The sequence below is a fragment of the Dermacentor andersoni genome, chromosome 6, assembly GCF_023375885.2.
Source record: "Dermacentor andersoni chromosome 6, qqDerAnde1_hic_scaffold, whole genome shotgun sequence".
NCBI classification, from domain to species: Eukaryota; Metazoa; Arthropoda; class Arachnida; order Ixodida; family Ixodidae; genus Dermacentor; species Dermacentor andersoni.
The window spans coordinates 30,734,239-30,760,175 of NC_092819.1; the positions used below are offsets into that span (position 1 = coordinate 30,734,239).

At 47.0% G+C, this 25,937-nt stretch overlaps 1 protein-coding gene across 7 annotated transcripts in view; it reads right to left on the reverse strand.

Moving 5' to 3' along the window:
• The window catches only part of LOC126521470 (uncharacterized), a 289,078-nt gene that overhangs the window by 102,280 nt on the left and 160,861 nt on the right, over positions 1-25,937 (reverse strand). The window contains exons 2-3 of one of the 7 annotated variants that reach the window (XR_011895114.1): positions 16,879-16,981; positions 12,746-12,871 (exon numbers count right to left, since the gene is read on the reverse strand). The exons of the other annotated variants lie outside the window; for them this stretch is intronic. The gene's annotated coding sequence lies outside the window, so the exon portion shown is untranslated. The remainder of the gene's footprint in view (positions 1-12,745; positions 12,872-16,878; positions 16,982-25,937) is intronic. 7 annotated transcript variants of the gene reach the window in all.

Genomic DNA, 25,937 nt, shown 5'->3' on the forward strand with positions numbered 1-25,937 from the left:
GCTCATTCGACCAAGCCTGTTTGAATGTAAACAAGAGACGTAAACACCAGATGTAAACAAACCAAAAGTAAGATCTAAATTTAAATTTAATAAAAGTTAGTGTGCTGCCCACTAGCTTAATTAAATTGTCTATCTAACACAGAATAAACAGCATGCGATACGTCAACATTTAAAGGCCCTTCGTCAATACGGACGCAAGTAAACTTAGTTAGCTTTTAAATAACAACAAAAAAGGAAGCATTAGAAAGCAATGTTTTTACACGTTCTTCTTTCTTCATATCCGCTCCGCGCAGTTAAACAAAAAAGAAAAGCAGGGAAAATACAAAGCAAGCCTACAATTACGTCCTCACAGTTATAGTAACGCTACATATATTCAATCGATGGCGCCAGAAGAACAGTTCGCGCACTACGCTACAGCGACAGAAGCAGCACAGACAACTTGTAAACGGAAGAGTCCCACGCCGGTGCAAACGATGTCGCCGACCAGGACGCGCTACGCGGAAGTGCATTCGCACGTTTCGACACGCGCCAAGCAAGGCCAGTGGGCCACGGCCCCGAAGCGCGCCAGCGTCGAAAGGACTACAACCCCGGTTCCCTCATTTCCCCTTCCCAACCACCCAGCCTCGCTTTATTTGTTTAATTCCCTCTCACCGGTGGTTGCCATGGTTACTGCCGGTGAGCCACCGGCGGCGGAGGGCCACGTCATAGCCACGTCATTATACGGAAGCGGAAGATGGGGGAGCCACACCCTGTTATCGATTTTTCAGCCAGCCGCGATAGCAGCGCCCGTTTCACGTTTTCCTCGCGTTATTCGCTCATTCTTTTCATTTATTAAATTGATTTTTGCTATCCTTGTGCGTACATGCAACACAAGAAAACTTGAGAACGTTATTACTTATTCTAGAAATGAGCAGCAACGCTCCGTCAGATAAGTGCACACATTTTCGCGTTCTTTTTGCCGTCATAACCGCACAATATGAAAAGCGACAAAGGCGCCTAACAGCGGACATTATTCGTAAGCTCAAGAAATGCGAATAAGGTATCGCTGATCCACTCATTAGCACACGATGAAGAAAAAGACTAACTGCGCAATACACTAAGCTTAAAACACGTGTCATGTTGGCGAATACCGCAATTTTAAACAGTAAGTCAGGGCACAGGGGCGTGCCAGAATTTTTTTATAAAAGATGTCGTGTAAGCAGAATGGTCTCACTAGAAAGTAATATGTGAAGAAATAAATTCCAGCACACATTTATCCATAGCTTTCAGCGAGATTAGATTTTACGACAACACGACAATTTTGGCCGTGTCGATTTGTAACGCCTGGTGGCGATATTCGGCGACACGAAAAGTGAAGCGCGCGCCATCTGTCGGCCGAACACGTAGACGTGAGGTCGTGCAGTGGCGGGTCGATCGGCGGCGAAACAGAAACTGAAACTGGGCCAACTCGCGTCATGGGTGCGGCTTTTGATCGGGGCTGCAAGAGCAGTCGGCGATCAAATCGCTGTGATAAACGTTTTGACGTCGCACGGTAATTACTAAGAATTAGAAATTTACTCGTACGGCACGCGATGTGTTCACGTATGCGTAGCGTCGCAAAGCGGAACAGATTAACATCATATTATACAGACATATCGCACTCCGAAGAATGAAGTATACGCTAGAAAATACACAGATATTTTCCTATCACCTGCTTTTTCTTCGTTCGGTTATTCTTTATACTTGACCTACACTGATGTGTCCGTCGACCTTCCTCTCTTTTGCTACAAGCAACGCTGATTGACGTGCAATTCAATCTCAACTTCACAAAAGAATGTAAGACGTCTCGGAAAATCAATGCACTGCGTTTTTTTTTTTTTTTGGTAAAGTCATAAACCTGGGAAGTTTTTATGGGTCATTTCTCGTGAAAGAAGATTGCCTATCCGGAAAATGACAGCGCAAGCCATTTCGCCTTTCTAATTTCACATGCAGTGTTCCTGAGAACAATCACACAAACGATTATAAGGCGGTAAGGAAAACAAAGATTGTTATGAAAAGGGTCAATCGCTACATTCCTGCTCCTTCCGCGATTTGTTTTATTGCCGTTACCGTGAGAACACAAAACCTATCTCGCAACTTACCACAAAGGCTATTCATGAAGTAAAAACTATCCATCTAGGAGCCTTTATTGCTTCAATGAGGGCAGTTCTAGGAGACATTTGAGAGGTATTAGCGAAAGAGTTGGTTGGCCTCTGATAAACGAATGACATAGCTCTGCTGCTTGCCTAGAAGGAAGATGGAATAGACAAGGGCAAAACGAAAACAGAAAATAAAAATAAAGGCGCGGTGGTCCACCGGCTAGAACGCGTTCACCACGCACAGTATCAATCACCACCTTTGTGTACTAACGAAATGCAAGCCCTTTACAAATCTCCCCCCCCCCCATCCCCACCCCGCCCCGTCCCGTTCACCCCAACATTAAAGCTAATATCTGAAAGCCTTATATGGTCACGAATGTTTATATCACTAATCATTATTTAGTTTTCATAAATAAATAGTAATTGTAGACACAGAAAGACAAGTCCTGTGAAGACATGTGACAATAACGATGCAGCTACAGTACGATATATTAGCACACCACGTTTTGGTCAAGGTCACCGTTTAAACCCTTCGGCTCAACCGAAATGATGCGAAGTGATGAAGTTGGAAGAAAACGTGGAAGTAGCCACAATATGGATAAGTTCGAGCCTCGTTGTGCATATAGTTCACAATATGTCGTCAGGGTGGCGCTAGGTTCCCTGCCGTGAGCATCGAAAACTTACAGCTCCAGGACGCAGTAGCGACGCCATTGGCACAAGGTGCTTGTGGAGCGTCAGGACGGGCTTATACACGCTCAGTGCGTTTGTAGGCGGAACACTGTCGAATGATGGAATACACAGTTGCAACCGTGGGACTCCTCGCCGTGATGATCCTTCCTCAAGGATACTACTGCTTACGGCCAGGTAAGCATAAGTGGTTGTGGCTCAGAATCAGTGACGGCACACTCGAGAAGACAGTACCGCCGGAGGCAGTGACTCCGAATACACGCACTCCTCACCAACAAAGCAACGTTGAAGGGAATCGAGAGAAATGGCCACAACGATGGGCATATCGATGTGCAGCACGATAAATATCAGAAACGACTTCAGTGTCTATGAACAAGCTGCACATCACTGACTCCAGTTATGTAAAAAACCACTTTTCTCTCTGTTCCTTTTATCACATTGAAAATTTCTCTGTTTTACAGCGCGTACATGTCCGTGATGACACGCTAAACACATGCATGCGTCCTGCGTCGCGCAGTTCCACCGAAGATATCGCCGTTCTCGTTTCCAAACAACGCGACCGTCGGTCAAAGGGGGACGGCGACCTGCACCGCCACGGAAGGGGATCAGCCGCTCAGCTTCCGCTGGCTGAAGAACGGACGGCGCCTTGACGGCGGGGACGCCACCATTACAGACAACGCCGACTTCTCCGTGCTCAAGATACAATCGCTGGACGTGGACAGCTCCGGGAACTACACGTGCGTCGTGACTAACCTCGTTGGCTCGGTGTCCCAATCTGCCACGCTCACCGTTCACGGTACGGAGCTTTATTTATGGAACTCTGCTGAGGGGAGGGGCTGCGCTTTGCGTGCATTGCACGAAAAATTCAATTCATCCATTTTCAATTTTCAATTCATCAGCGCCTCCGCGATGGATTCAAGAGCCGACGAGCGCCGTCGCGACGTCCGGCGAGACAATACGGATTCCGTGCAGAGCCTCGGGCAGCCCACCACCCACGATCACCTGGACGAAAGCAGGTACGTGCCAAAAAAGTAAAGGCATTATCTCGACAAGATGCCTAACTGCAATTATTTGAGTAATCGGAAAATATTAAGACGATTTGGCGCTTATAACCGTCACGCGAAATTACCCTAATCACAGTCCGTGCCTTTCTTCCGCGCCACTCGTCGTTGGCCGCTCCAATAATTCGAGCTATTCTCTTGACGTGCTTCATCTGAAGTAAATCAACGCAACTGGAACCTATTATAGAAATGTTTAGATACAGTTTATTCAAAAGCGACAGCTACCCTCCGTGTCCTTGAGATGCAGTAACGTTATGCTGACACTTCTGCTGCCTCTGCTTTTTGTTGTCTTTTCTTGCGTTATTAACGCAGCAACTTACAGTGCAGCAGCAAAGGTATGGCAGCCGGCCATATGCGATCAAAACACCCCAAGTCTGTGAATATCGTAAAAAAGCTTGTACCATGATTGAAAAATGCAACATGAAATCGTCCGAAAGCCGCCTTTATTATTGAATCGTACACTGTCCCATTTGCATGTAATTTCCCGCGTTGTCAGGAGGCTTAACATACAGCATCCCTTTTTCTTCCCAAACGAGAACTTCGCGATGCTGAAAGAATTGTTTTGTTGATTGTCTACTATTGCTCGGCAAACACTTGCCCGACTGATAATACTCCGCGCGATCAACCCCTAAAACTTGCTTCAGTACATTATTATAGCCTCCTGTGCCACGACTGAGTGGGACCTGTAAATAGATGCGCTGGACATCGTACTGAGGGCAAGTGCACAACAGGTGCTCCATAGTCCCTTCAGATCTACAAGTGTCGCACGCTGGTGTATGGGCCATTTCAAGACGGAAGAAATAGAACCGTTGGCGGAGACCGAGACTATTTGTGTGCTACTGCAGTCTTTTAGGAACATCGGTCTCAGTGACCGATTATAGCCCTGCCGTACGTCCTACTGCGTTCGCGCAGTGCTCCGCTTTTTATTTCCCCTTTCTCTTAATACGAGTGTAGGGTAGCAAACCGAACGCTTGTCTCGTTGACATCCCGACTTTTGCTTTGCTTGCTTTCTCCCTCTTTCACTTTCTCTAGCGCCTTATAAAAATGTATGGTTCTCAGTAACTGAAAGTAAAGCGGTGCTCGTGTATCACTAGGCACAATAACAGGTGTTCCTTCCAGAGATCTGCCGCTGTGGAGACCGAAATACAGAGAATTCTTTATACAGATGTAGTCGTATCACACCTGGCTTTACTCCTGGTATTCTCCAGACGGAACAAAAGGAACCTCGTAGAACAATATTCGAAAGAAAATGTCAAGGTATAAATATGCAAAATGCGCGGGCTTCAAGAGGAATCAACGGTAGAGCTTTACTTCAGTTGAATGCTTCCAACGTCCTAAACTGGTGCAAGATCGTTTTAATTTATCTGAAACGTTTCTTCTGTAGGACAGCAAAACCTGGGGGAACGCCGACAGTCCAGCAACGGAACATTGATACTGACTACAACAAGCAGCAGTGACAATGGAAACTACAAATGCGAGGCCAGCAACGGAATCGGACAGACTCTTCAAAAGACAGTCACCGTGACAGTCAAGCGTAAGCTTAATTTGGACCAAGCAATACACCCCCCCCCCCCCCCCCCCAGCCAAGGAAAAAAAAATAATTATAGACAGCAAAACAGAAAACGAACAGCAGCCAACATTTTACCCCGATAAACGAGGGCGCAGGCATGTCACATCGTCCGTTGGTGTGGCACTGGAGAAATGTTCATCTGGTAAATCTTGTGGCTGACGCCGCACGATAGCAAGAAAAGAAAACGAAAATGTGCCGCAGTTAAAATAAGTGCAGAAAATAACACAGCCACTTTATCTTTAGAATGCCTAACGTTTCTAACAATGTGCAAAACCCAACACAGCAATAAAGCGCTAGAGGACAGTCCTGGACGCGCGCAATACACACTGAGGCGGTCATTTCACTCACTCGATGGCGCAAAAATCGAGTTTTCGAGCGCACCCACGAGGTGACGCAACCTATTTTACACGGTGTATCTCAGTTGGGTTTGTGATGCCGAAAACAGACGAAGTGTGGCGCTAGGTGTCTGTGACCTGCGACCACACACAAGCGGTGTCTGAACAACATAATCCGATGACACTTTCATACGCGATTTGTGCGCGCGTCCTGCACCAGCCGACGCGCGATTCCTTGTCCTTGATGATCAGTTTCGTGCGCGCTAAACGCCTATGAGGGAGTACCAGCAGGACACATCAAACCACCAGTTATGCTCTTGAACAGCCTCTCAACCGTTGCGATCATCACGCTCATTGGATTCACGTCGGCTAAGCCTACCGGTGAGTCGAGCAAAGTCGTCTGATCCTTTCGGACTTGTCTGCGCACCCGATATTTCGATGCGGTGACCCTTTCATGTGCCTTTGCAGTGCCGCCCAGGATTACCCCGTTCAGTTTCGCTACCAAACTAGTTGCCGGCCAAAGGGCAACCGTGACATGCTCCACTTACGAGGGCGCCCAACCACTAACGTTTGTGTGGCTCAAAGATGGATCTGTCATCTCCAAGGGCGAGAACGTAGAAAAAAGCGAAGGAGAGGCTCACTCGACCCTCAGCATAAGTCCCCTGTCGCTGCGAAACAGCGGTAACTACACCTGTGTAGTCAGCAACGCAGCAGGCTCAGACTCCGCCTCCAGTTCGCTCATAGTTTACGGTGAGTTCTCTGTAGACGCAGTCTATATACTCGTGTCATTTACAGTTGCAGGAACTGCGAGCGTCGGCGGAGGTCCAAGGGAATGCTGATATTTCTTATTAATCTTCTGATCATTCAGCACCACCACGATGGACACAAACTCCGAAAGACACAGTAGCAAGCGTCGGGGACAGCGTCAGCATAGCCTGTGCGGCTGCTGGTCACCCGGCTCCGACAATCACGTGGACCAAAGATGGTACGTAATTGTGCCACTAGTCCGTGCTTTTTTAGCACCTCATAGCAACTTGAGTTAGGTAGAAAATACGCAGCGGTCGCTGTGTAGCAATTGTAACAACAACTGTAACAACAGTACGACAGAAATTCTCAAAAAATGTTAACGTAATCATGCCGAGATACTACAGAAATGACATTTTCCAATTACGTTTTTAAAAATGCTCACGTTATTCCTTCACAAGGTTCGTACTGAAAATAAAAAGGCATTTTGGTCGACTATGGATGCGCACCCAATGTTTAAGTGACGCTTAGCGAATCCTCGAGATCAGTAAACGTGACAAGCTGTGCCAACTGGTTCAATTTTAAAGTTTAGAGTATGTGTTGTTCTCTTGTTAATGGATGTGTCTATTTGCGCTTGCACGATGTAGTGCGTCGACCACCAGTGCACGTCTTATTTTCCCTGAAGGTCACCTCATGAAAGAAGGCACGACGCCAACAAGGTTACTAGACAACGGCACCATGTCGATTGTGAAAGTTGCAAGGGGTGACGCAGGAAGGTATCAATGCGAAGCCAGCAACGCCGTCGGAGACTCCCTGAAAGCCGAAGTCCGGATCACCGTGAAACGTATGAAATGATAACAAATTCAAAGACTGCATCATTTCAACATGCATGGGCACTAACAATGCGTATACCTGAGCATTTATTTTTGTACTAGCGGATAGAATGATGGCTGGAACTTGCGTGTATTGTGTAAAATATATAACAAGCCACTCACCGATGTCGGTGTCTTCAAGGCGCGATCTTAACGGTGTGGTGGACAAACTAACATCTGCGTAAACCGTAAAGACAATTTTTGTCATCTGTAGCTAAATAAATATTTGTGTCTAATCATTCACTATCAGTCGTGGAAGCAACGCACAATGTAGATCCCGCCTCAAAACAGTCCCATTTTTCGCGATTACATAGGCTGCAAATAGTACACACAACTCACACTGAGCGGCGCTAGGAGTCCACTGATCAGATCAGAGTGCTCGCACTCACACCACCAGCGCGTCCGATGCCAGCCATTGCTGCACAACTTTCCCGGCCTGACAAACCGCGTAAGCCTTGGTCGGAGGCAAGCGCATCATGCGGCGAACCTACATCTCTCAACAAACTCGGTGCATATCCGTGCTTCTCGTGTGCTCAGCGTTCATCAACAAGCTTCAAGCTAACTTAGGTAAGTTTTACAAGACAATAGTTACCCTTACAAGATGTCTGGACAAGCGAGCCCAGTAAGCAGGATCACGTTTCGTTGAACGTTTCAGCTCCACCAAAGGTTCTGCCCTTCGTCATACCAAAGAACCTACTCGTCGGGGAAAGCGTCAGCCTCATTTGTTCGGCTGCCTCGGGAAGCAAACCACTGACGTTTATGTGGATTAAGGACGACACGACGTTACACCGTGGAACTGCCCTGCGGATTACGGACAGTGCAGACTACTCGACCCTCACCATTGAAACATTGAAAACGAGCGACGCTGGCAACTATACGTGTGTTGTGAGCAACTCAGGAGGAACAGCTTCGCACTCGGACGTCCTGCATGTTAAAGGTAACCAGCTCTGCCTGACCCTTAACGAATCCGATAAAGTTAATCATCAGCGCTGAGTGGTCGCGTGAACTGTAGCAAAACTCGTAAATCGAGCTCCAGAGGGTAAAAGCTTGGTCAGCTAGACAATATGTGCAATCATATGTGCTTCCAGCAGTACTTTGGCGACGGTCAGTTTCTTACCGCGCTTAACGTAACACGTCAGTGCTGACAAATGCTTGTTTTTCGTTAAATTGTGCTGGTCAATAAAAAAATAATAAACTAACCTGTACCTTAAGCAATCGCCAAAGGTCTGAGACCCGCGGCACATTTGTCAACAATACGATTCAAACGAGTGGCAACTGCATTACCACCAGTACACGGTCTACTGAATATACCTGGCGTGAATAAATTTTCCTTCTAAGCTGACCTGATCATTCCTAGCTGCGATAAAGTTAAAAAGTTGCAGAGACTGCTAAACCAATTATACCGTTCTCAAAACCATTTCAGCTGCTCCTTCATGGATAGTCGAGCCTACAGACGTCACCGTTACGGCCGGTGACACCGTCATGCTGAAATGCAACGGAACTGGCTTTCCTCCGCCAAAAATTTTGTGGACGAAAGAAGGCAATTATCTTTTTCGGAATTCCCAGCCACTCGCATATTCTAGTTTTAAAAGCGTAGTTGCAGACTCCACACACCATTCACAGGTGGCGCGGCAACCGAGAGTTCCGGAGGCGGCGTCATCCAGATTGCGTCAGCCGCCAAGAAGGATGAAGGCCACTACAAGTGCCACATCTCGAACGGCATAGGAGCCGACCTCTACAAAACCGTCACGCTGGCAGTGAAGTGTAGGCCGAAGGCACTATTTTCTAACGCATTTACGTTACAGAAAGCAACGCTTGAACAAGAGCGCACGAACTAGTTACAAAACCGCGTTCGCGGTTGCTAACCCTGCAACACCAACGTAGTGATCTGAGCGCTCGAAGTGTGGCGCTAGCAGTCCACAGTTTACACCAGCTACTTTCCCGAGGCCTACACTGCTTTAAGCACGGTGTTTGTCATTGTCACCGCAGTATTACATAGCGCTTCTCATCGTTAAAGCCGGCTGTCCCATAGCCTCGCTTGCTTTCCGGATAATCTGCACCCGGCAACGAACGAAAGAACATGCGCGCCTTCAAAGTTGCATATTTCGTGCTTTACACTGCAGCGACGAGTCTAGCAGGTACGCATCTTCTAGTTCCCTCGCCAACTACTTGTTTCGGAACCATCGTACACGCAAAATGTCGCCACCTGGCTTCATCTTTTCCAGTGTCTACAAAGATATCTCCCTTCATATTCTCCAAGAATCTGTTGGTTGGCGAACGGACGAGCGTCATGTGCGCAACGACGTCCGGGGACCAGCCGTTCAGGTTTTCTTGGCTGAAAGATGGAAGACCGTTGCAGCAAAGTACGAAGATCAACATAGCGAGCAGCCCACAGTTCTCGGCGCTGACCATAGAGAAGTTGGACCTTAGAGACGCGGGAAATTATACCTGTTCTGTCAGCAACGCCCATGGACCTGTATCCTACACGGACACGTTGGAAGTAAAAGGTAAGGGCACCGAATTGGTACTTCAGCCACATTCGGCGTACTCATTTTCGTTTAATTAAAAGCTGAGAGTTAGCATGCTGGTGTAGAAACGACGTTAGTCTATCGCACCAAGAAATTTTATTGGCTCCATCGAGTAAGGTCAGGGGGAAAAGCAAGGAGATACGCATGTTTGCAGCTTCCCGCAACATTTACTCTTCATGGTTTTCGACATGTAGTAATTCACGGCGCCACGCTGGGCCCCAAAGCGCCCGAGTCACTTAGGAGAAAAAAAAATCGTGCGAGAAGTGGATTGTCTGTGACTGTGGGACAGCGTTATTGTCATATTCTTGTTTCTTGTTGATGTTGTTGTTCATAGCATAAGTGGTAAACTGCTGCGTTCTTCTTTAAATTTGATTTCGACTTGAAGAGTTGAAAGGCAGTAAACTTAGGAGGAAAGACAGCAGGCCACCACGTGGTTCCCAGCCAACCATCTCCCCATGACACGTGCACTACTGCAGTAAACGACCTGCCCCGGTGGCTGTAATTTTTCAAAGAGCTCTATTACTGACGAAACATGGAGAAACAAAATTGCACAAGCGGCGATGAAAAAGCGTATGAGTAACCTGCATGAGCTTGCTACAGTATATCGCAAATATAGCATACCACATGCTGGAACTTTATTACTAATAGGTGACAGGTCTGCGCCGGTCAGAGTGAAGTGTATCGACGCCTAGCGAATGTCTTCACGCAGCCCCACCAACATGGAGGGCGGAGCCCGTCGATATCCACGTCACGTCTGGTGAATCTGTGGAGATTCCGTGCAAGGCTGAAGGATTTCCTCCACCCACTGCAACATGGCTGAGGAACGGTAATCTAAAACTAACCACATTGTCCCGCTGGCCATATTCGGTAACACGGTGTACTGAACGAAAGCTTTCTATTACAGGTAAAGCTACAACAAAGCCCTTTTCGAGTGACACATTTAAAATAGCCACGGTTTCCAAGAGCGACGAAGGATCCTACACATGCAGGCTTGACAACAACGTGGGTCGTCCGCTGGAAAAGACTGTGCAACTGCTCGTGAAACGTACGAAAACAAATTCAGTTCGTAATACAAAACATATTCTGGTTTCGGTTTCCCACACGAACGAAGTGTACCTCGAGAAGAATCGGAGAGGTGGCGCTAGGGGTCCCGCATTTTACAGCACCGTCGCAACAGCGTCGCTTACAGAGTCGGCCATTGAGCTCAGTCAGTGGCAGAGAGATAGTGCAGCTTCTCAAACTTGGCCACATCATAGGACCGGGAATGAATAATGACCTTGTTAACGAACCTTGCCTTCACCACAAGCTTCGTATTCAGTTTGCAAGCATGGATAGTACACAGCTCTGGTGAGTATCCCATAAGCTGCGTCGACTAATTTTCCCTCCGTCACTGCCAAGTGCCCACTAATGCCCATGTTGTTCTTCGCAGCGGCAGCTCCAAAAATCCTCCCTTTTGCGTTTCCGCGCGCACTGACCGTCGGAGAAACGACCAGTGTGACATGCACGACTACCGCCGGTGATGAGCCATTCAAGTACCTTTGGCTCAAAGATGGCTCGGTGGTGCAGCCCGGAGATAACGTCAAGGTTGTGACATCCCCCGAGTTTTCGGTGTTTAAGATCGACAAGCTGACGCTAGAGAACGCCGGTAACTACACCTGCGTGGTAACCAACGCCGGAGGAACAGTGTCCCACGCCAGCACCTTGGAGATTAGAGGTACCGTTCGATTCTTCGTTTTCGAAAGTTTTTTTTTTTTTTCTGCATGCGACCAGCTTTACCACATGAATTTTAAAAGCAGCTCACTTCTCTAAGTTATGCAGTCTCACCATGTCACCTTGACCTATAGACTGAACGAAATTTCACTAAACATAATACAAACAATTCTCAGCACCGCCATAAAATATATAATAATAATACGAATCACCAAAGTAATTTTCTATGCCCTTCAAAAGCTGAGTAGCTCAAGTACGCTGGACGAAGTCATTGTGCACAATAAATATTAAGAAAGTTCAATTATTAAAACAAGTCAATAATAAAAAAGATGATTCAAGATACAGCACAAAACAATGAATTCCGCAAACTGAAGTAACAGCCTCGACAAAGAAAAAATTATTTAGCCAGTCACCTTTTTTTTTTTAGGGGGGGGGGGGGGGAGGGGGTTATCAAGTCGTCCCTGTGTGGTCACAATTAATCAATACACGAAGGTGACCCCGTATTAGGGGGCCAAGTGCTAAAGGATGGCGCTGTCAACAGCAAGCGTGTTCAATGCTCGCACATGATGTTCCTTAGAGCAAAATATTTTCACGTTTGCATGGCATACGTTGTCAATGAACTTCGGTGTGCTCTTTGTTTTGCTAACGCATGCGTGTAAAAGTGCGGTGAAAGTACCACACGTTGAGAGATATATGCACTGTCAAATTCACCCTTTCATAGTTTTCTGCAAAGCGGAACATGCAGAAACGTAGGGGGGGAAAAGGAAGTTATTGGTGAGGTGAGGACTTTTAGGAGGTGGCGGCTATGCCACCAAAATGAAAGAAGGAAATAATGTTAGGCCAAATAGAAAGAATTGTAACTGCACTTCCGCTTGAGCTATATTACCTGACCACTGATTTCCGGTTTTGCTTGTTTTGACGTACGAAGCTCCACCTTTCTGGAAAAGAGAGCCCCATGACACAACAGTTAGCGCTGGTCAGCAAGTCAGTATTGTGTGCGAAGGAACTGGTCATCCATCTCCAACGATCACGTGGAGCGTAAAAGGTAAACCGGCATTTTTGCAACGACAGCTTTCTCTTTCTCTCTCTTGCAAGGACAATAGAAGATTAAAAACACTTACTTTTTTTTTATTTCAGGAGGCGGAAGAGCTCTGGACGCACCCGCAGGCAACTTGACGTTACCGTCAGCCGCCAAGGAACACCAGGGGTCATACACGTGCGAGATATCGAATGGGATCGGCGAGCCTCTGCGGAAGACCGTGATGCTTTTCGTTAAAAGTAACCTGCTTCATGGATCTTACAGCTAGTACATATCGTTCGTTTACGCGTAATTCAGTTCCGATTTCGCGCAAGCAACCGGGTGACCACAGCAGTGCGACACTCTTCCGTTATGTGGCGCCAGGGGTCCCTTGTGAGTGAAACACCCGTACAAAGCGATCGTAATGCTGACGCCATAGCACTATTGTAAGCCTCACGGCTGACGGAAGCACTCGTAAGGTGCCGGTGCTGTGTGTTGTACCGTTCAACGAGCGTATGTTTTTGCCCGATGCATCTACTCGCGGACGTCGCGAAGACAGCGTTACTGTGGACTTTGCTCCTTTTTAGCACGCTTTGGAAACATCTGCAGGCCGCAGGTGAGCCCTCGCCCCTTCATTTTGACTTAAATTAGTGAAGACATCATTTGACGCGGAAGCTGCTTTTTGCCATAGAGGAATTTGTGACTGCATCATAATGCGATATTGTACATACTACGCAGTGCCTCCATCCATACCGCCTTTTCAATTCCCGAAGAACCTCGAAGTGCAGCAACGCATAAGCGTCATTTGCACAATATCAGTCGGAGAAAAGCCGCTGCAATTCGCCTGGCTCAAGGACGGCTCTGCACTGGCCAGTGGCTCGAGGAACGTCCGCATTGTAGACAACGCCGAGTCTTCTACATTGCACATCGATCTGCTGACACTGGAAAGTACCGGGAATTACACCTGCTCGGTGACCAACAAGGCCGGCTACACGTCTTACACGGCTCTACTCGTAGTTCACGGTGATAACAATCCCCCTGTTATAACCGAATTATGGCTGTGGTTGTGACTGCTCTTATTTAGGAAGCTATCCATTTGGAGAAATCGCGACGTCTGTAGGTTGATGGCTAACAAATTATGACAGTTGTTTGTGCTTTGATAAGGAGTACTGTATTGTAAAGCATTACAGGGCATGTATTTGGACGTGTTAGTAATTCCTGTTTCAGATAGCAACAGCGAACTTAGGACAAGACAGCGGTGTTCATGAATGTCCCTTTGAATGCTGTCCCTTCCTAAGCACGGCGTTACAAGTTTTAACTGCCACTGTAAGCCATAACACACTTCTGCACCAATCTACGAAGTCAGACTATCTTGAGACGCGGTTATCAAGCACATATGCAGAAATATATTCCGAGTATGTAAAATTCATAACTGCGTTGCTGCAGCTATCTTACTGTGTTCTTTGTCGTGCGTGATATTCAGGAGTCATCAAAGCTCCGAGCTGTTAGTAAAGGCGCGCTGAGTTGCATGTTATAAACATACCAAATCATAAATGTTGGGATGAAATCAGGTCTGCAATACTAGAACGACAGAAAGCTGACCTAGTTGGTAAGGATTCATTATGCAAGACAGACGTGAGGCGTGCAGACAGGACACAAGAGTAGAGAAGTGGCGTTCGTGTTGTCCACTTCTCTACTCTTGTGACCTGTCTGCACGCCTCACGTCTTTTCTGCAATACTATACTACTACGCAGCTCCGCCGAGATGGCTAAGGGAGCCGCAAGATGTCATGGCCACTGCCGAAACTAATGTGACGATCGCGTGCTCGGCGAATGGCTTCCCGGTGCCCACAGTAACCTGGCACAGGCCAGGTAAGTATACACAGGGATGTTTTTATAACAGGTCTATAATAAATTTCTTGGTGTTTTCTCTATACACCATCAATGACAAAGCGGCATTTGTGCTCAGGTGGTGAAATGCCAGTCACAAGTTCCCAGCACGATGGCCATGGCATGTCCAGTATCCTTATCCGCAACGTCGGCAAGCATCATCAAGGGCGTTACACCTGCCGCGTTTCGAACGGCGTCGGACGCGAACTCTCGAAGACGATCACGGTCAAGATCAAACGTATGTAATCGGCGAATACGCTGCCAGCTGTTTTGAGTTGCGGCGGTAAAGGCTCTGAGCCGCAGAGGGGCGGTTTCGTTTTCGGCAGCGCAGCCACCGTAGTTCGCGTTGGCACCGAAACGTGGCGCGATGTGCCTGTTCGTGGACGGTTTTATTGTAAGCGCAGGGAACAAGGTACAACGCGCACGCCATTTCCCTCGTATACGCGTCAAGCCTGAAGTAGGCTGAGGCGACAGGGCTTCCCGTCTGCGGTCGCCGTCCACCGGATGCTGAGTGTAATGCACTGGCTGTGAAGAGCAATGGTACTGGATATACGGCGCATGATGGTTGTGTGCGCCACTTTTGTTGGCTGTGCAGGATCAAATATGAAAGGTAAGCGTTCACCCAATCAGTGTGTGCTATATATCAAATTTAAACCTCACCAAGGTGTTTCTTGCAAGTGGCGTTTCTCCACTGCTAAGCTGATACAAATGTTCGTTGTTTATCTGATATCTGGTTAGCGGCTGCTTGGAAGCCAATCTATTCAAACATTCCATGCAGCTATGTCAGATAGCACTTGTACGTAGCACATTACAGTTTGCTATGAGAGTGTATGGTTATCTTTACAAGAGAACACAACATTAACGGAGGGTCAGCTTAGTCATCTAATTCAGTGCTTTCTTTCTTTCTTTTTGCAACGTCGCGGTTTCTAACATTCCTATTGTTTATTTTTCGAAACAGCGCCGAAGATCCAATCTTTCTCGTTCCCTGCGACGCTGAACGTGGGAGAAAGGAGCGGGACAATATGCATCGTGACGGCAGGAGACAAGCCACTCACATTTTCGTGGTTCAAGGACGGGTCTGCGTTGACTACAAATGATAACGTTAAGGTGACAAGTAACGCTGAGTTTTCAAGCCTCAATTTCGGGTCGCTCGAAGTGAATCACACTGGGAACTATACTTGCTCCGTGAGGAACAGTGTGGGATCTGCATCGTTTACTGCTTTTCTCGCCGTCCACTGTAAGTTCATCGTAGCTATCCTTTTCGCGAGCAGTTGCAAAATAAGATAACACGAATGCAAGTACCATCATTTTTTTTTTCAGCACCACCTTCGTGGACGGAAGCTCCAAGTAACAGAGCACTCACTGCAGGAGAAACTGGTAGCATGACGTGCAAAGCACAAGGATTTCCCGGCCCGACTATACGGTGGTTCAAAACAGGTAAGAGTAAGGAAATTTTCGTTTCGTCTTGAAAATACATAGCATCAAATTTGTGAATGCACAATCACCACGACAATGAGGGTAAGTAGGAAACCATTGATTGCACATATCGAGTGCACGGATAGCGTGCCGGCGAGCCAGAGGTCATTGGTATAACATCTAACAAATATATCCCCTTCAGTCAAAGCATACACGTTTGCGGACGCAACTTATTTTTGCCGTTATATACTGTGCAGTAGTTGCAAGGAATAGACAACAAACATTAAGCTTTGAGCAAATTGAACATTCTGCTTCCTTAAAGTACACCCATTTCACTTCTGAGAGATATGTATCGCTTGAGATGACCGCCTTGGTGAAGGCACTACAGTGTTTGGCGGGACGTCTGAAGTGGGGAGTTTCGACAACAATTGGGAAATATTATTTTTTTCCTTTGTTGTGAAGTTTGCGCCCCAATGATTAACCTGTGCATGTAATTTGAGCAGGTGATTCAATATTTTTAATGAAGGAACGTAGCATGACTTACCGTGCAACAAATGTGTATTTAATTACTATGTAATTATGATGGGTCACCATAAAATGCACATAATCATTCCACCACCTTGAATTGCTTTTTATATGGAGTCTCCAGTACCATGGGCATAAAATTATGTAAGTTTTACACATTTATCAAAAGTTTATCGTAATTCCTGACTGAAGGTGGTATTAAAACATAACTTCCACAAAGCCTCGTGCAAGAGCGCTTTACAACATCGATACTGGGAACTGTAAGGTCATAAACGGGTGACAATCTGACAGTGCAGCCACCGAATGTAACTATTTTTTATTCCTACACTGTATTATTTCATAGACAATAGTTATTAAATTTATGTCATAGTTAACAGTTTATCAAAGTAAAGGATATGAAACTTACTCTGCTCATAATTTTCGAAAACAGATGCAGTTGCTGACGTTCAATTGGAACACGATGATGGCACGTTCAAGATTGTGGCCGCCAAGAAGGAACACCAGGGGACCTACAAGTGCGTCGCAGACAACGGCATAGGAACTCCAATATCAAGAACAGTGCGCCTGGAAGTTAAATGTAGGTTAAGTAGCGAGAAGCTCAGCAAATGCTGATTAAAAATCAGAAACAAAAGTCACAGTTTGAATCGAGCTCATTTCCTAGGCGTACGAGGCCGTAGTTCCCTGTTTTTTCGATGAGTGGCGCTAGGCACCCACGATAGACGTACGTCAGCACACATAAGCGACCGTATACATGCCGCCCTATCGCGACGCCATAGCCTCCTTGCCACCATAGCCGACACAGACCGCGACTCCTACCCGCACTACAACTTGAGACAGAAGCACGGGCTGACGCGCTACCAATGAAGTCACGGTGCTACGAACATCACGGCCTGCACGCTGTAGCGTTCTTGGCCACCATGGTTTTGTATAGCAACGCAGCAGGTAAGCTTTCTTGGTGTAACACCTGCGTCAAAGATCGTTTAGATGGCAACCACAAGCCATCAACGCGAACGGTGAACTTTCCCTTTCCGTAACTTCTGCGTCTTGTTTTCAGAGAAGCCGAAGCTACAACCTCTGGTGTTCCCACGCAGCCGGATTCGTGTGGGCGAAAGTGCCAGTGCGTTGTGTGCTTTGGTGGCCGGCGACCACGACGTGAAATTCAGGTGGTTTAAGGAAAACGTCGAGATAGGTGGTGCCGTGCCTAATGTGAAAGTGAAGAATGACAAGAAGGTGTCCGTGCTAACCGTCGAGCCCGCCACCATCCAAAGTGCCGGCAACTACACCTGCACGGCGGAGAACAATTATGGCACCGATGCCAACTCTGCGACGTTAGTCGTCGAAGGTAAGTCACGTCTCCTGCTGTCATTGTTGAGGCTCTTATTCTTCTTATTTTTAATGGCCTCACAATAACCAATGTCCTTGTTGAAGGCGTTGCATGTGCATGACGGCTGCTGATATATTCAGGGGCGTCCGCCATAAGAAGTGGTGCCGCTTTCTCTCGCAGAAGAGGGACGTTCCGGCTGTACTCATACCTATTATCATTTGAACTGTTACAAAAATTATGTGGTTTTGCGTGCCAAAACCACGATTTGATTATCAGGCACGCCGTAGTGAGATCTCCGGAATAATTTAGACCGCCTGGGGTTATTTAACGTGCTTCTAAATCTAAGTACACGGGTGTTTTCGCGTTTCGCCCCGATCGAAATGCGGCCGCCGTGGCCGGAATTCGATCCCGCGACCTCGTGCTTAGCAGCCCGACACCATAGCCACTAAGCAACCACGGCGGGTGTTAATATTCGTATCGAGACACAACATGAATCGCTAGCTGTGCAAAGGAAAGTGCGACCAGTGACGGTCAAGCTCAAATGGTGACGCTCTAAATTACGAAGACATGTGGACACCTTGAAAGTAAGAAAGAAAGAAAACACGAACCAGGAGCCCTCGAACCGCTAAGCACACCGACAACAATGCCTCTTCCCGCATGGACAGTTGGATATTATTGACAATCCATCAAGCGCCGAGGCTTTCAAGTAGAAATTACGATTCCGTTTTCATTTCACTATCACTACATATTAGCAGTACTGCGTCAGAAGAGAACAAAAGAACTCAATTATTTCGTAAGACAGAACGAAGCTGGCCAGAAAACTCCCGTACACTTGATGAACATGGAAATTAAATAGATCATTCGAATACACTTTAACAAACGAAATCACTGTAGTGCATTAAGTAAGTGACTTCAATGCGTAGGCCTTGTGTCGCATGTCCACACTTATTGCATAATATCACAACATTAAATAGCTTATTTTGTCTTTTCTTACAGCCATTCCGCAATGGATAGCAGAACCGAAAGACGCGTCAGTCACTGCTGGACAAGCGCTTCGAATAGAGTGCTCTGCGTCTGGATTTCCAGTACCTAATGTATCTTGGCGAAGAATAGGTAGGAGGTTGTTGAAGAAAAACTAGTGTGTGGCATTTTGGCTGTATAAGCTAAAAGAATTTACTTTGTCGCAGAACCTGGCAAGGACGCCAGCAAGACATCAATAGCCACTGGAAGCGGCTCAACAGCATTGATAGCGCCAAAAACTACCAAGGATACCGAAGGAAAATACATTTGCGAAGCGGACAACAGCATTGGCGCGGCCCTGAAGAAAATCGTGTTCGTTAAAGTCAAGCGTAAGAGTCCTAAAATGTTTCATGTGCCGCACATGGTACACTCACGATGACCTAAAAATCATTTTCAGTGGCAGCTCAAAATCGTGGAGGCTGAGTTCCAGCAACCACGAAAGGGCTAGCATGTGGGAAGGAAAAAATAAATGGTAGCTCACGGAGCATAAGGGTAGCACATATAGCCGTGGCTCCTCCTAAGTGACCACAGTGCCAGACCACCAGCAAACTGCTATCTTCGGCATAAAGAATGAATCACTCCCTGCCACCACAATGGCCACGAAGGAAGCATTTGCCGTCCTACTTCCGCATTACAATTCTACTCGGACGTCTGAGTTTTAAAATCATCCCTCGCGTTTCAGCATGAATTCTAGTTCACCGTATCGACAAAACGGGGCGCCAGTTGTCTGCGAAAGCGTCGCAACGAAAAGCGCTCGCAGCGCCACTACCGGCCATGTAACATTGCTCGCGGAGATGGAGCACGAAGAAGCTGCGATGTCACGAGAAGACAAGTCATGAAACCCGAACGTTCATTTCGCGCGCAAAGTGCCTGCTTTGAAGGTTTGCGCGCCGGCATCGAGACGATGTACTAAGCTGCATCAGTACATACACAACTATGGAAGCGGGATACGCCTTCGTTTTCTTCTGCGGCGTCCTACCATGTCTAAACCTCGTCGCAAGTCTCGGTGAGTACTAGTGCCTACTTATGTTTACATTAACGCATGATAATGCGCACTGGCCAAAATATACGCCATATAGTACACTATTCTAAGTATTTCATAAGTAACCACACACTTCGGTCTTGGATCGAAAGCAAGTACGCCACCAACGGAGAGAGAAAATTGCATTCGCTTCGCTCTCTGTTTTTGTCGACAGATGCCCCGAAGATACAGCCTTTCTCTTTCAATAACAAAGTGCGCATTGGAGGACGTGCGATAGCAACGTGCACCATAATGACGAACGCAGCGCCCGTCACGTTCACATGGTCTAAGGACGGCGCTCGCCTACAGGAGACGAACGGCATGTCCATACAGGAGACAAAGCTCGTTTCTCTGCTCGTCATACAACGCACGGAATCGTCAAGCCGCGGGAATTACACATGTCGGGCCTCCAACTTGTTGGGGGCCGATGAGCACACGGCAGAATTAATAGTTGAAGGTAAGTGGTCCACATGTCCAACTGTTTCGTTACGTATCTTCATCCACAAGGTGCACATTCCAACTCAAATTTCCCCAGCTATACAAAAAAAGAAAACTCGCACTTTCAGCATTTTTCTTTTACTCATGAGGGCAAATCCTCGCATCAGTCATGTACAAAACAACTTTATAATCGGTCTACCCTGAATGTGTGGTTGAAGTCCCAAAGCTTCTGACACTGCCTAAACATAGGACTTCATTCGTAGTAACCATTGCCGTAATGGGTCAGAACGCCTGTTCTCACTAATCGAAAACCAAGATACAGACAGCGCTTGGAGTCTTGAACCACAGACTTGTTTGTTGCCCATGTCGCATTCAGTAACATTGCAAGTCGCCGACTGAAACTTCACTGTGTCTCTTTATGTGCACAACATAATCCTCTTGGCACTGCACATTTCAATCCGAAAAAACCTTTTCTATATCCCACAGTACAAGCTGAAAGTGCCGAAAATTTCCATGCACCCAGGCACAAGTCACACCTCGCGAGTACCCGCCTCAGCTACGGCAGTGAAATGCGTTGTTTGGCACGCGTTTTAACTTCCGCGTCAAAGGGAAAGCAGGCCTTTGGTGACAACGATAATCATCCATACCAGTAATAAACGCAATCGTGACAGACCACTGCAATTCTTTTTTTCGCCACTGCAGATACTCCCTACTATGTAAACGAACACCTTGATAGCTACTCTCGTCGTTTGCATATGCGCTCACAAGCGGCTCGATTCATAGTTGTTACATATGATCATTTTAATGTTCACCACAGCTCCACCCGTGTGGATAAATGAACCCGGAGACGTGTCTGCCGTAAGTGGCTCGAACGTCACCGTGCAGTGCACGGCCAGTGGATCACCGCCTCCAAAAATAACGTGGACAAGAACCAAAGGTATGCGAATTGAATATCAACTATGTGCACCATGAATGGAACACGCTGCATTTCATTTCCACTAACAATATCTTTCCAGATGGCGGTTCAGCTATACTACAAGCGGAAAACGGCCTACTCTTCATCCACAACGTCCGCGTATCTGAAGCCGGCACTTATTCTTGCAGAGCCGAGAACGGTGTTGGTCCAGCCATAGAGAAGTCGGTTCGAGTCACCATAAGCGGTACACTGTCTCTTCCTTCGATTACAGAAATGCACGAAATCAAAGTTACTCTATATACTCTTTAGGTGTACAGTTACACTGTTGCGACAGGTTTAGAGGCACTAGGGACGTTTATAACTGGCGCAAACTACCCTTCCTTCAAACAAGTGCAAAGTGGCGTCACCTATGCATCAAACCACGTAACTGGATGAACCATCTACATTCGCTCAAACCACAGAAAGTTCACAGTGTAGTCCGCTGTGCTACCGACATGTGGCGCAGCGTCCCTGTACAGCGCGTATCGTCTACCGCCGTCCCAACTAACGTCAGAAGCGAAGCTACGCTACACCCGCCATTCGGCTAGTTATGACGTCTATGGAGAACCAGGCCTCCAGTACAGAACGAACCTGTCGAAATACTGAGCTCTAGAAGATGAACCGTTCTAAAAGGACCGCAGTACAATGGCGTGCGACACCCTGCGCGCAATGGTTAATCGTCACAGCTGCGTTGCTAACATCAGTGGCCGCAGGTAAGCGCTCTGCTGTCAGTTCATCGACAGTCGAAGTTTACAGAGGCTTCTTCTCGATGCTGTACAAGATGTTCACATTTTTACAGAGCCGCCAAAGGTGAATCCTTTCTCGTTCACCAAGACGCTTTCCGAAGGGCAGAGCACAGCAGTTACATGTACCGTCACGGAGGGCTCCAAGCCCGTGCAGCTTCAGTGGCTCAAAGACGGACACGAAGTCGTCAGCAGCGGTGCTGTGAAACTGATCAAGCATGAAACGATAGTGGTGCTCTCCATCGAGCCAGTCAAAGTCGCAGATTCCGGAAACTACACCTGTGTGGCTCGGAACAAACACGGATACGACCGCTACACGTCAGCGCTGCAAGTCAATGGTAAGAAGAGAATATATTTGCGTTGCGAAACCAGTAAGCCGGCGTTTGTCACAGCATGACAAAGTAAGCATAAGTAAGCAACAACAACGAATCACTTATTGAAGACGATACAAGATACTAAAGTCTGGACAAGTAAACAATAATCATTCTTAATCCACATTAGAGTATAGCTAGAATGAAAATCTTTAGGGCTAGCCTAAAGGTGTATAATCTCGATGTTGATATATGAAAACGGCGTTTGTTCCCATGTGTAGACATACACGAGGATGTAGCACAAAGGTTAAGGAGCGAGTATATGTTCGCGCTCCTAAAGTTTAGAGCCAGAGGGATCGAGTAAACTGGCTATAAAAATATGCCCAAATCGCTGCTAACTCCCGGCTGGATCCGTTTTTTTAACGGAGTCTTCATCTTGGCGGCCAATCACTGAACTTCTTTGCTCTGTTCGTTTTCTAAAGTAATAATTTACAGCGTACTCGTAAGCGTATACTTCCTGGGACAGTCTCGAATAGCATATAACACTATGCTAGCTGTCTTTCAAGTCATAAAATAGCGCTATACAGAGTTTGTGTACTAGTTTTGTCGTGATGACAAGCAACATGGCACGGGGAAACGAATTAAGCGCATTTAGCATTCAGGTTCATTGCAAATTTAGTGTTAGGGATGCAATCGCAGGGACTTGCAATGGATAAACGTTCAATGTCAAGCAGAGTACCCGAGTTGAACAAAACCAGCCAGCGCTATTTCCGTCCTCATGACGTGTGCTCACCACTCGGAGCAAAGGCATAAATGATTAAGATATCGAGCTCAGACCAAAACACTAATGGGACTGCAATGATCGAACAAGAAGGTACGTGGTTTGCACTTACCCGCGCTTTATTTTATACAGGCACTGCAACACTTTCATTCACGATTTCCTGTGCTTTAGTCTTTAGCAACTTTGCGTGTGCAAGTTTGATCTCGGACACTTCCGGGTGAGGTACTGGAGATGAAACTATTGTAATCACAGTAGGCACGTGCATTTGAGCTAAGTGCGTTTTGCAGCGACTAACGGGGTCGGAGAGCAAAAACACAGGCATATCTTCTAGAGTTAATGCTGCCCTCATCCCTTTTCTACAAAGTATTTGAGTTTTTCTGGGATAAAAAAAAATTGTATCCTCGCAAACGAATGTACAGTGACGTCAGGAGCCCACAAGTAGAGAACTAATAGAGTACTTTCGTCCTTTCTGGCGAAGCTACTCAATCTTTGCCTGCAATAATTTGCGGCTTAAACAGCTATTCTGTGGCAATGAGGAGATCACGGCGATTATGAAATCCCTCGCACTTTCGAGCCCCGGCAGACGCACGGCACAAGATCTACCTGTGTGACGTCGAGGTGTGGAGAAGGCCTCGACAATGGGGCTTCCACGCAGCTGTTAAGGGGCAACATAGATCTCAAATGTTTGACACTGCAAAAATTAATTGTGTGCACTATTTCTATGACTTTATATGCTCAATCTCTCTCGGTTTTTCGGTTTTTGTTAGGCTGACTGTTGTTGAGCTACTCTTGTATGTATGGAAATACGTATGCGTCCCTGTATTGCGGACCACTTGTGCACATACGCCCTTCTGTATTTGGCTGAATAATTTCAGCCAGTGCCTACTTATTTATCCAAATATTGCACTATGAGCAGCCCCCGCCGCCACAAGGGCCGACACATTCCTACCGTTCACGTTTCACAAGCATTTCCAAATGAACGCGTAATGATTCCTCTTGAGTACCGCCATTTCGCTTGTATTAGAGACAGAGAAAACAAAAGAGGCTATCAATTCTCAAATTCTTTTGTTTCTTGTCTTCCTACCCTTGCAACAGCGCCACCCAAATGGGATGTGGAACCACAGGATGTAGTGCTCAAACGGGGAGAGACGTTGGAACTTCACTGCAAAGCTGTGGGCTACCCAGCACCTGAAATAAGGTGGCTTAAAGAAGGTGAGTGTCCAACATTAGCAGAGTGAAAAAGAAATTTCGAGTTGACGCGGACTGTAATGGTCGGCCGTTTTGCTGTGAAACTTCAAAACACAAGTAAATCAGTGAAGTCGTCGAACGGGGAACACGATTTGCAGACTACTTGACTAAGAATGCAATAACAGCCTAAAGCAATTATCCAATGAAGATAAATGTCGTGAATGAAATTACACCTAAGCCACAATACGTTTTCTTGCTCACGTGTGCCCATTTACGGTAGATAACTTCAACCACCGAATTGTTATGGCAACACTGTCCGCAACACCAAACTCCCATCTTTCTAAGAAAAATACGACGGTATATATCACGTAAACGTTTAGTCTGCGTCAATCTCAGCAACAATAGCTATCTAACGGGAACAAGAAAATGCGTACATGCGAATGATACATTGGAAGTGCAGTTAAGTAGAATTTGAAGTAACTACAGCAGTATCGTGTACGTGCACAAGGACCGTGCGGCTCGCATCCGACGACTGCACTGTTCGTTTAATTTATAGCTCTAATGCAACAATATTATAACGCAGCAATCCCTCTGAATATCAGGCACATTTAACTGCGTTTATGAGTACGTCATACCTGTGCCAATGAATTCCTGTGCTTGTAGCGTAACGACGCTTTAAGACCAGTCACAAAATTTTAGCCAATAAGAGCATTGAGCACCACGTATTTATACAAACTCACGTGTCGTGACTCCAACTTGAAACACCGACAGGTACAGAGTTGAAGAGGCCTTCAGAGAACAAAGCCCAAGTCCTGCAGAACGGAACGCTGGTCATCAGCAACGCAACGGGCCATGACAGCGGCAAATACTCTTGCCTGGCATCCAACGGAATCGGCGCTGCCTTGACGAAAACAGTGTCCTTGCTCGTCAAGAGTAAGCCTGCATTCCGATCTTACAACAACCATCACATGTCATCCAGCAACTACACCGTCAGCGCGCTTTCAAGGCCTTTTTTTTTTTTTTTTTCAAGCCTCGAAGCTCCAATTTTAGCACATTCTCGCTGTACCCACCTGCAAACACTTGTTACACAGTGCTGGCGAACTTAAGCGTCCTTCCGCGACGCGGCGCCACGATCCTGTGTCGTCTACGAGCTATGGGACCGGCACCACAAAAACGCTCCCAGGGTTCTCGCGTAACGCCGAGATGCGCGCATGGCGAACGGGTGGCGACACGGGACCCTGGAGCCGCGAAGGGCTTTTGTTTTTGCGCCCCCCTTGCGATGCTGCTGCTCGCGCACGCATGGAAACCGGGTCTCCCCGTGACGGACTGCACGGTTGCGCGATGATCCCGGTTACGCAGAGCGCGTGAGCACGTCCCGTCGACCGCAACGATGTTCCTCCAAGTGCGGCTGCTAGGCCTCTGGACCGTCCTGGCGTCCACTGCCATCGCCAGAAAGCAAGGCACGTATGCATAGCGGTCAATGTGCTTCTTCTTCAGTGCTCGTCGATTACGATCTTTTGCCGCAAGCAGCTTCTGCTCTTTCCATGGAGATAAATTCATCTAGCTCGAGCGCAGTGGTTTAAACTAGAAACACTGACATCTCGGAAAGTACGTATACAACTGTCACCGTCACTAATCCAGGATGCTAGCAAATGATCAGGCTGCCTGTGAGCGACAAGAAAAT